Genomic DNA, 12,909 nt, shown 5'->3' on the forward strand with positions numbered 1-12,909 from the left:
ACACTTTGCGAAATCGGATATTAACTACCTTGTCCTCGGCCCGCGTTTAGGTGGCTTTCCGACCTGTGCCGCGACTGCCACGAGCGACCGCGACCGACAAAAGTTCAAATAAAATTCCACTCTATGGCCTTTTTTCATGGGGAAATGCTTTACGCATCCCTGGCGATTGGGGATATCGGCCGGGGTGGGACTACACTCCAGTCTACTCCTCCCCTCTGCAGGTACGATATAACCTACCGCAACTCTCCGTTGTTGTTGTAGAGTTGCCACTCTGGGGCCTAGGCCCTAGACTATAGGTTTCATTTTCCTTCACGCCATTACAAAGCAGCGGCGGCATGGGTCGCTACCAATGTTGGTAATAAATAAAATCCCACCAAAAACATAAAAGTAAAAAAGAGCCAAGATCAATACAAACATTATGCTTGTCTATGGACTTCGCCGTAAAAAGAATGGAGATCTAAATGATTGTCAAGTTCTATGGAAAATTGAAACATTTAAGTAATAGGAACCAAATAACATTATGAACAAATAGAGTCTATTAACTATTTCTTTGCTTTATTTAATATCTATAACAATTGCTGTTATTTAAATAATGTGAGATCTTAAAGTAGATTAGATCTAACTTGGCCAAGTGCCAACACACGGTGCTGCTCGCCAGTTCAGTAATGCTTGAACTTGGCTTGACACGCTACCGCGTATCTAGATCTACTTTAAATAATCATCATAATATTATAACACATCATATCACAATACTTATAATCATCATAATTATATTATAATCATAAACACATCATAAAGTGGCATTTTATTAGATTTATTGTCGCTCCCGGTCGCTCGCGGCAAAGATCGGAAAGCCACTTGTTTGTACAATTTAATAAAATGTCACAACCGCGGAGTTCCCACGTCGAATCGTAACGAAAAAAATTTAGAAATCAAACAACAGCAAAAGATTTGTAAAACTTCGTACATAATATGCTAATGTAATATAATATGATGTGAATATTTACCGTGGAAAAAGTACCTCGACGATGGCAACTCAACAATGCAACGTCAAAATTCATTTATCGCGCGGGAACCGTAGATTTTTTCGGGATAAAAAGTATCCTATGTCCTATCCCGGGACTCAAAGTATCTATATCTATACATCTATATATATAAAACTCAAAGGTGACTGACTGATTGACATAGTGTTCTATCAACTCACAGCCCAAGCCGCTGGACGGATCGGGCTGAAATTTGGCATGCAGGTAGATGTTATGACGTAGGCATCCGCTAAGAAAGGATTTTGATAAATTCCAACCCCAAGGGGTTCAAATCTGGGATGAAAGTTTGTATATAATAATACTTCTTAATGCGAGCGAAGCCGCGGGCAAGAGCTCGTATTATTATAAAACAAAGTCGGTTTTTTCCCCTCATGTCCCTTTGTTCCCTTTAATCTTTGAAACAACGCAACGGATTTTGATGATTCTATCAGTGTTAGATATCCCATTTGTCGAAGAAGGCTATATGCTATATTTTATCACGTTAAGACTAATAGGAGCGAAGAAATAGAGGAAAATGTGGAAAAAAACGGGGAAAATTATTTGAAAGGGCTTATCTCGCGAACTATTGGAGCAATTTTTATGTTATTTGGCACCGATAAGAAGTAGACCACGTGAAGGATCATAGGCTATCGATTTTAATCATTTTTTCAGTGGCTATATATTTTATACCCGTGCGACGCCGGGGCGGGTCGCTAGTTTAATATATACCTTTCAGGAAAATCGGTTTAGCGGTTTGAGTGTAAAGAGGTATTAACATACAGTTAGGCGGACAGACACATTATTGCATTTAATATAACATTAGTATGAGATAATCATTGAGATATAAGGAGATAAATAATAATAAATTTATTAGTATTGCTAAAGTTTCAATAAAATATCTTTTAATTTTCCATTTGTCAGGAAGTTTTGAAATAATAATATATATTCCAATCTAACACAAGTACCGCTCTAAAATAAAATCAGGGCCAATCAATTACTATCCTAAACTAGATTAACTGTACATTTTTTCATGATAGAACGGAAAAGAAAGAACATCCTAGTATGTCCTTACTCAAAGTTTTTACAAAAAAAAAAAAAAAAACAACCAAATCTTTTGAGACAGACAGACACTAAACACGCTTTTGCCAAAAATAATAAGGTAAGTAAAAAAATAATTTTATTATATCAACTTCATTCGCCGTGAACTCATTCGAAACGTCAACTTTGTCAGTTCCGACCAAACCGAACCGAACCGAACCGTTTATCCAAAGTTCGAATTAAAAATTTGACGTTATGCAATAATTATTATTTAAATAAGAACTTTAAAAAAATACTTTGAGTAACCATTGAACACATGGAAATTAAAAAATCGTCCAAGTGGGAGTGTTCCGTACCAAGAGCAAAAATAGTTCAAGTGCCTACCTGTTGCCATTATATATTAGGTAGTTGCCAGCCTGGAGACTTACAGACTTAGTAATAACGTCCCATTTTTTCCCTTTGCATTTGAACTCTAAAAGTGGAATTCGACGATGTCTTAGGTGGGTGATAGACGTACGAACTTTAGACCCAATTTCACCAACCTCTGTTTGTTAAATCCTAACAAGGCATTACTTGACGGACCTTGGAAAATTAAACAGACTGTTAAAATACTTATGTCCCACAGTAAAAATTTAACAGCGGATTAGTAAATGCAATGTTAAGTGAACAACGAGTGACCAACTATCAATTCGTTCATTCTTCTTATAAGGCGAAGAAATTGCAATGTACTAGATTAATACGACATGTTTGCTGCAATGTGTCACTTTCTTCCATAGTAGTATAATAGTAGATAATGCGACCAAATTAAAATATCACTGATCGCATACATTTGTTACGCTATAATAGTTCTTCTTAATTTACCAGGTTAATAATTATTATCTGTCAAAGATGAAAACATGAATCATAATAAAAACTTTTATTTACATATATCGGTTTGGTAATTTTGATACAAGTTAGTATATTTGCAATGTCAAGGAAAATCCGAAGGCTGAATTTTTGGCAAAGTGAAAATAAATAATTATTCATAACTATGAAAATAATGAATAATAAGGACTTAGCGGAAACATGGCGGAAAGACTCAAAAGTCAAAACAGATTCTTTTATTGATATTGCATATTATTATCTTTGAAAGTTGTTATTTTGACTCATATAACAGCCTGTTAAATATTTAACGGACCTCCATAGCAGGAATTAAATTTAACCCCGTGTTAGGTGATTTAACATGACATTAGGGCATGTTGGAACGCTCGATAGCTCTAACAGGCCGTTAACTGATTTAACAAGCCATTATATTTTATTTAACATTGCTTGATGAAACTGGGTCTTAAGCACGCGGGTTTTAAGATCGTGAACTAACTCGGCTCGACGTCGGTGACACACGAGAAGCTGGCTTACACTTGATTACCATGTTTTTTTTAATTTTTATAACACATATGATTAGGTAAACGAACAATAAATACATAAATAAACTGAGGTTGCATCCGCCCACCGAACTGACAAGCAGAATGGCGGCTCGTGGAGTCGTGGCTCGCAATTTTGCCAGACATACGAGCGGAGAGAGCTACGAGTAAGATTTCAAGATAGTTGGATCGCCGGCAAACTTGCGCGACAATTTTCGAGTACTTTTGTGTTTTTAAGGCGAAAAAGATCGTCGAGCCATATTACTCGCACTTTAAGTCAAATGCGTTTTTGGATTTTTGGATTTGCCGAATTTGTGGAACCTTGTTTCAATATAGGCCAAAGAAAGGCAATTATAATAATTAATAAGTTATACATAACATGATATTGTTAAGTACTATAACACAAATAAATATACTTAGTATTAGCGCATAAACTTAGTATTAAAATACTATTATTTAAACGTGCTCAGAGAATGCTTCTTAAAGTGACGTTATGCCAGCCACGTCTCTTGGGCTCAGTAACTCTATATAAATGGCAAACGTTTTAAGTATCAGAAAATTATACAAGATGTTAACGTGTAACACCTTTATCCTTGAAACCATCAAATGAGCCCGTCAAAATGAACAACTTTTTCTATGAGAACAATGCTGGGAACTCAAAAAAATCCGTCAAATTGCTGATCCGGGCATCCGTATGGGTATGAAGACGGCATTCTTTTTGAGTTGCCAGCATTGTTCTCATAGAAAAAATTGTTCATTTTGACGGGCTCATTTGATGGTTTCAAGGATAACCGCGGTGTTTATACACTAACACACTGTATAATTTAGAAGTAATAATTCCAAAACACAAAACAATAGAATAACAAGCCTAAAATTCCATTTTTCAAAATCGTACATATTATATACTTTCATACTTGTCCATCCAATAGAGTCAATACATACTAGATTTGTCAGAAAATTTTACAATTTTAAAAGTGGGAAACTTTAATCATTAATGTTTATGACTCCTTGGGGTAGAATTGATCAAAATCTTTTCTTAGCGGATGCCTACGTCATAACATCTACCTACATGCCAAATTTCAGCCCGATCCGTCCAGTGATTTTGGCTGTGCGTTGATAGATCACCATGTCAGTCAGTCACCTTTGATATATATAGATTCTATGTACCTACTTGTGGGACAAGTAAACTTATTTAATTATTAATAGAAAGAAATATATAATGTTAATGACTAACATAATTGTATAAATTTGCGTATTGGTGTATTTAAAATGTTATTACTTACTCTATTCAAATTGGTTTGTCGCTGAGTGGCATTATTATGAAATGCCTACAATTTTTGTTTTCGCGACGACATAAATTATAATATTATACACGAGCTTTTGCCCGCGGCTTCGCTCGCGTTAAGAAGTATTATTATATACAAACTTTCATCCCCTATTTTAACCCCTTGGGGTTGGAATTTATCAAAATCCTTTCTTAGCGAATGCCTTCGTCATAACATCTAGCTGCATGTAAAATTTCAGCCCGATCCGTCCAGTGGTTTGGGCTGTGCGTTGATAGATCACTATGTCAATCAGTCAGTCACCCTTGAGTTTTATATAATAAAATATAGAATATAGATATAGACGTTAGGTAAGTATATTAGATGACTCCGTTGCGCCAAAAATAGTTTCGCGCGAGAACTATTAACTATTTCCTTCTTGTCAAAGGACCGATTTTGTCGACATTCGATTGACCATTAAATCAAAAAATCAGTCCGTCCGACTGTTTAGGCGTGAAGAGGTAACAGACAGACAGACAGACACACTTTCGCATTTACAATATGTGATATTAGTATGGATTATGAACCCCGATAACTGATGAACCTTAATTATTGTCTCATCTTTATCACGCCAGCTTTTAAACAAAAATATTATATCGAAATTGTTGGTCTGTTTGGAAACTATGATGACTACAAACATAATATAGACGTCAAACGTACGACACCTCTTAATTTCCTATTAGCTAACAGAGATGAGATGAAAAATGTGGAGAGTCCTAAACCGATAAAAGCAAATCTCTCAGTCATGTGGAGGTTACTAATGGAAAGAAAGAAAATTTCTTCTCGCCTCTCTCGCATTTATAAGAGCTTAAAATTGTTCTATATCGATTGTTATAACAAGGTTTGATTAAATAAGTTTTTTTGTTCCTCTGTACATAGTAGATTTATTTTCTTATCATTTTAATTAATGTTTAATTTGTCAAGCAAGGCCAATTTTAACATATTTTATTTTCCTAACTACATTTTAAATTAATTATCAATTTAAGTTATACAAAACACGTCCGTTACTAACAATGTTACGCTTTCGGGCGTTAACTAAGTACAGACTTGATAATCGGAACATTTCATCGCACGTGGCTAAGGAGATACTGTAACGGAGAAAAAATGTCTCATGCACGACCTCTCTTGTAGTTATAAAATGTTAAACATGCTATTGATGCATTTCAGGCTCGTCAAGAGCCTGAAATGCGGCTATATAGTCCAATTCTCACACATACGATCCCGGCTTGGGTCCATTTCTCGCACATACGATCCCGCTTTGGGTCCGATTTTTGCAGTATAGGATTCCGGTTTGGGCCCGATCTCAGTATCCGATCGTGTCACACACACGCGTCATAATCATTGTGTGGGATGTGCTGCAATCGAAATGACATTCGAGGTACGACAATCTGGCCCCTGATCAGCCTGGGAATCGAACTGGGAATCGAACCGTAGTTTTGGAAGAGATTTGCAATTTAGCTGTACCGTTACAACCCTGTTTTGGTATAAAAAGTAGCCTATGTATTGTCCACTCGATTGTATACTTTTTTAACAGTAGACTACCATAAAATTGTCTCAGGGCTAGTAAGTACAAACAAACAAACTCATCAATAACAGTATTATTGTACACTACTGAGCTAGTTCATACTAACAGTTTCATTACGTGGCTGCTCGCATGTTTATGTAACTATTATATGTTGAACTATCGCTACTGGAAAAATCAATTTTCATTGCTTTCCAACAGTGATCTCTGTCAAACTGTATAGCTATAATAATAATTACCGGTTTCGCTGACGGTGCCCGGTTTCATTAAAACCAGCCTTGCTAGCATACGCCAACGAGATATCTCACTCTACACATTTTCTCGATGTTAACTGGTTTATCTCTTCATCTCTATTGACCCTAACATGACATACATTTTTTCTCGTACGTCTGTCGTCAAAATTAAAGATAATTTTGTTATTTTTATATGTGCTATTTTTTGTCTATATACTAACGAACTTTAAACGAATGAGTTTATGCATATTATTGACTCGACGTATGCATATTAGCGAAAAAGATATATATATATATATATATATATATATATATATATACGCATGGATCGTCTTACTTGTCAGACATTTAGTGATAAGCCTGCATTGTCCTAACCAAACTTGAAAATAACTCATGTTTCAACGCGGGAATCGAACTCACGACCTCCAAGTCAAGAGCCGCGCTCTATACCACTAGACCACGGAGGCGTGGATAGCTATGATCAGCGAGGCAAGGACACAACTAGTGCTTAGTTTTTTGGTTTGGAACATATAATATAAAATTCTTTTTACTCAAATCAGAAAGTAGATTAAATAATGACATGAAATAAAAAAATAAAATCGGCCAAGTGCGAGTTAAACTCGCGCACAAAGGGTTCCGTACCTCAATCGAGTAAAAATAGGCTGAAAATTGTGTTTTTTGTATGGGAGCCCCCCTTAATTATTTAATTTATTTAAATTTTATTACAGTACAAATACAACTGAGTATTTCCTGAATATTTCAAGTGCCTGTGTGTTGCAGTTATTGATATCGACCAAAAAATGGCAAAAAAAACACGTTTGTTGTATGGGAGCCCCACTTAAATATTAATTTTATTATGTTTTTAGTATTTTTTGTTATAGCAGCAACAGATATACATAATCTGTGAAAATTTTAGATATCTCTTATCGGTTCTTCAGCCTGGGGACACACAGACAGACAAACGGACAGACATTGAAGTCTTAGTAATAGGGTCCCGTTTTTACCCTGGGTCTCTTTGATGCACGTTACACATTAATTTTGTTCAGGAAATAAGCTCTTACGTGCATAGGACTCACTAGTTCAGGATCTAAGCTTAGGTACATGGGCTTAAGCCCTTTCTTCTACAAGCTCTTGGGTGCACGGACCCCTATCTTAAGACCACAAATTCCCGATGTCTGAATTGCAATCAAATATAATAATTCAAACATGATGATTATTTTGCACATTGCACATCCTTTTAAGCCTTTGCGGACCTTTATTCAAAATAATAGCCATAAAAACACATAATTATTTGATGCTAAATACACTTAATAAAATTTAAGTACGTGATGTTTAAGGGGATTTTACGAGATATTTTAATATTTTTTGTTGTAAATTAGATTGAAAAAAAAAACTGAAGTTCCTGCTTATGCATTTACTCACGTCATAAAATAAGTTTAGCAAAATTATCCTTATCATCTGCGATTTAAAAATAAATAAATAAAATAAGTCATAATTTTTATTGTTTTTGTTGTTATACAGCATGATAAAAATATTATAATTAATTGTTGAATAGCTTTAAAAGGGCACCTTACACGGGTCCATGCACTATAATAATATGTATTATAGATCAAGCGACGCAAGCAATTTGTACAAACGTGTAAAGGGGTGTATTGTAAGTCTTAATAAGAATAATTAATAATATCTCTAAACCTAAAGTTAGCTATATATAAAATCGTTTGTAACTTCCTTTATCGATTTGAAGGAAAATACGCCTTTATTTGACCCATTACGTAAATTGTCCCTTTACCGCCGTAACCCTTGGCCACGACATTGGCTTTTACTTTTTAATATTTTCGCAAACCAGGTTGCGACCAATATTTTGCAATGTCAATATTGTTTTATTTTACGTATATGGCTAATGAGCATACGAGTCGCCTGATGGAGTGATGAAGACCTCTATACGAGTTCCTTGACGTATAATATAAAGTACAACTTGTAACATGCTATGGAATGTTCAAAGTCGAATGTTACATTACACGCGAATGCTCGTCAGTCAGGGAGATAGTATTGTAATATAATGCTCAAAGTCGAATCTTGTTACATTACACGTGTGTAATGTAATGCTCAAAAACGAATCTATAATGTTACATTACATGTGAATGCTCGCGGTGAGGGAGCACCATTAGAGTATTTTAGGATTTTATTAACCGACTTCCAAAAAACGAGGAGGTTATAATATTATGTTCGGCTGTGGATTTTTTTTTTTTCACTCAACATTTGGGGTAGAGTCAGTGCCGTAAATAGGGCGGTGCCACCGGTGCCCAGGCACAGGGCGTAGACTCTGGGGGGATCGCAAGAATGGCCAGACCAGAGGGGCCTAATACGTAGCATTGCTCGGGTACCTATAATATCTTAAAAAGAAACAGGGGCACAGTTATAGAATCTCGCACACGGCACAGGGCGCAAAAAATCCTATTTACGGCACTAGGTAGAGTCCAAGGCAGGTAGGTGCTTATTATTATTATATTTCTACTAGTATAGTCACATACTTCTATAGGTACTTTTGATATTTAATACGAAATTGTGTAAATCATCTCGTTGCTTAAGCCATATAATATATAGTTCTTTTAAACGAAAGCATCTTATCTTTCCGGCGGAAGCACTTAGCCATCTTCAACTAAATTGATTCGATTGTATCTCGTAAACTGTCGCTACTCCACCGTGAAGGAAGCTCAGTGAATGGGGCCGTGAATGGGCCGTTTAAGGACCGATTGCGCAGCGACAGACCTAACGCGATCGCCACAGGATATGAGGGTGTAACTGCACTTAATTACGGTTTGTCACCTACCCACCCATCCTCGTTAACCAATCAGTTATTACCAAGGGAAGTATGGTATGGTTTATGAACCGGATGGTCGATATTTGACAGAATCTGAAGCCGGTAAAATCGTATATCGCTAAATTTGGACGGAACCTAAGGTCTCAAGTGTTTTAACACTTGAGACCTTAGGTTCCGTCCGTAAGAGAATTATTTATAATTCTCTTTTTTTTTATGAAATAAGGGGGCAAACGAGCAAACGATCACCTGATGGAAAGCAACTTCCGTCGCCCATGGACACTCGCAGCATCAGAAGAGCTGCAGGTGCGTTGCCGGCCTTTATAGATATTACAGTATTTCTCCGGTCGAGCCGGCCCATTCGTGCCGAAGCATGGCTCTCCCGCGTGTAAATAATTTTCAAGAATGCTGCAAGTTCGAAGCCTAAGTTTTGTCTGTCGGACACTATAATTCCTCTACATTTAGTTGCTTATTGTAAAAAATATTATACTTATTGTTTAAAGATAACCTAGTCCATACTAGTATCATAAAGCGGAAGAGTTTGTTCGTTTGTTTGAACGCGCTAATCTCAGGAACTACTAGTCTGATTTAAAAAATTCTTTCAGTGTTAGATAGCCCATTTATGGCCCAGAAAGAAGAAACAATTTTTTTTCCTGATTCCCATTTCTTAGTCCTGAAAGAAGCTATGAAAACATTTTGTGGATATGAGTTCGGCTTTTCCAGCACAAATGGATGTTCTTAGGAAATATCTTCCTAAATCGCTGTCTTTTGCAAATGTCAACGAACTAAGGTCAATGTATGTTAAATGTTAATTGGCACTCCTTGTAATTAAATTTTGGATGATAAAAATAAACTTAATATACCTAGCGGAATAGAGCAACAATCTCGAGCTGTCAAACGTAACCGAAATTGGTTTCATCTGTGTGTAAAAATATGTGTACGTATACATTTACACAAGCATGTCATTAAATTGTCAACTTGCGGCACGTGCCGACTGGACGTAAAAAAAAAGAGTGCTGCTGTCATGTATCACACGTCTCTTTTCACCACGCAGTGTTACTGATAGTGGCATCTCTCTTGCTCAGGCCTTTGTTTCTCTATTCCGCTAGGTATATTTACTTTATGGATGATACATAATTGGTATGTCACTTAAATTATGATGTCCAAACTATTAAATAGAATTTGATGAAATTTTGTAACGAAATACTTTGAGACCTGAGAAAGTACATAGCATATTACTATTAAACAGGATGTAACGAAACTAAGTGATAGTTTATGGTGTGTATAAATAATATATTCTAACTTCTATGTGAAGAATTCATTGTGAAAGTAGCAGCGCTGAAAGAGCCATTTTTTTGTGATTTGTATGGGCAAGCGACCCAGCGTCAAGATTTTTCCATACAATTAAAGTCAAAAAATGCTCTTTCAGTGCCACTACTTTTACAGTGAACTCTATACACCCTAAAGTATTCGCACTTAGCTTTGTTACACCTTGTATAAGATGATAAATATCCTGTACTAATTATATAGAAGAGCAAATATACTTATAAAATAAACCGCTGAACCGATTTTAAAGAAATATTTGATAAAGATACGATGAGTCCCGGAAAAGGGCATAGAATTCTGATCATCACATAAAAAGGTTATATTATGTAGTTCCAGTGCGATGAGTTGATTTCGGTGCAACGATTTACGAGCAACATCTCTCCATACTATCCATACTAATAATATTATAAATGCGAAAGTGTGTCTGTCTGTCTGTTACCTCTTCATGGCCAAACCATTGAACCAATTTTGCTGAAACTTGAAATGGAGATACTTTGAGTCCCGGGAATGGACATAGGATACTTTTTATCCCGGAAAAATTCCCGGTATAAACAAATTTTGGCGCAACGGAGTTGCGGGCGTCATCTAGTATAGTAAACAAATAGTCTTGAACTAAATAAATACTGCCTTGAATTAAGTATCACAAATAGTCAAAAACTCTAAATTAATCATTATTACTAGCTTAATACCCTTGGCCATGTCTATACGTAGCTTTTATTACATTTATTACAATCCTGTCAAACTATTTTGCAATTTTGCCCAAATGTGTATATCGTAAAGGTAAAAAATCTTCTATATATTAATTTTCTCAGGACTTAATTTTCTCCATAGCAAATTTAATCAAAATCGGATCAGTGGTTTAAACATACACACAAAAACTCAATTCCGCATTTATGAAATTTTAGCTGACCCGGCAACGTTGTTTTGCCCCAATACGTTGTAACTTGTATTGGGGTATGAAGAATAAATGTGAGATGATTCTCAGACCTACCCGATATGCACACAAAATTTGATCAAAATCGGTTCAGCTGTTTTGAAAACTCAAACTCAATTTTTTTTTCAGAATAAATTTTTGCAAATGTTCTCTGAAAGTCTACATGATGCCTACCACCGGTTGGAACTAACCCGGCGAGAAGAACCGACGTAAGAAACTCGCACGAGGCCCACTTTTTTACCAAAAAAAGAACAAACACCGCGATATGAATTAGAAGTATTTTTTTTTTATGAAATAAGGGGGCAAACGAGCAAACGGGTCACCTGATGGAAAGCAACTTCCGTCGCCCATGGACACTCGCAGCATCAGAAGAGCTGCAGGTGCGTTGCCGGCCTTCTAAGGGGTAATAGGGGAAGGTAGGGAAGGGAATAGGGGAGGGGATTATGGATTTGTTTACACTTAACTCCAAAACATGTAGAGCCAAGTCAAAGAATAAAACTGGCAACCCAGATCTGACATCGACAGCACTAAGGTCTTAATTTCAAACCTAACAAAGTGACTAAGTAATTATTACTAAGTAAATCACACAAATAACAATTTCAGTCAATTGGTAATTTCATTAAATACTAGAGATCCTTCTAATATATTATTTTCTCACCGTACAAACCTTCCCTGGACTTCCACAATTATTTCAATACTAATATTAGCCAAATCGGTTCAACCGTTATCGAGTTTTAGCGAAACTAACAACATTGTTTCCTTTTATTTGTATACATTTTGGTTTGTTTATTAAAAAACTCCCAAGAAAACTCCCAAGAAAAAAAAACATACACATATTACCTATAATTATGACTATGTCACTAAAAACTATTACACTATAGTAACAAAAAAAAACTCACAGTTATAATGATCATATAACTCTACACTTATGAAAGCACACGCGCCCACTGAAGCGGCCGGCACGCGACTATGACTGAGTGCTGCTGACTACGTCTGACGATGGCTGACGGTGGTTGACTGTGGCTGACAGTGGTTACCTGTGACCATCATCGGTCAAGGTCTAGGACTTATACGTGTGTAAAATGATGAACCATCGAGGAAATTGATTCCTAGGCAGTTGACGGACCTACGTCATGTGGTCGGCTTATGTCAATTCAATGTTAATTGTGATCGGGCGGAGGGGTTTGACTTAAGAGGGCGACTAATCCAAAAAATTAAACATCGTCCTTCTCTCTTCACATTCACGCCCGTCTTTCATATTCCAGGTGAAAAAGGACGACGCGGAATCATCGCC

At 36.2% G+C, this 12,909-nt stretch overlaps 1 protein-coding gene across 1 annotated transcript in view; it reads right to left on the bottom strand.

The window, feature by feature from the left end:
* The window catches only part of LOC121725321 (lysosome membrane protein 2-like), a 40,602-nt gene extending 28,001 nt beyond the window's left edge, over positions 1-12,601 (bottom strand). Inside the window, exon 1 of the mRNA XM_042112214.1 lies at positions 12,515-12,601. The gene's annotated coding sequence lies outside the window, so the exon portion shown is untranslated. The remainder of the gene's footprint in view (positions 1-12,514) is intronic.
* Positions 12,602-12,909: the final 308 nt, after the last annotated feature.

This window comes from Aricia agestis, chromosome 3, assembly GCF_905147365.1.
Source record: "Aricia agestis chromosome 3, ilAriAges1.1, whole genome shotgun sequence".
NCBI lineage: Eukaryota > Metazoa > Arthropoda > Insecta > Lepidoptera > Lycaenidae > Aricia > Aricia agestis.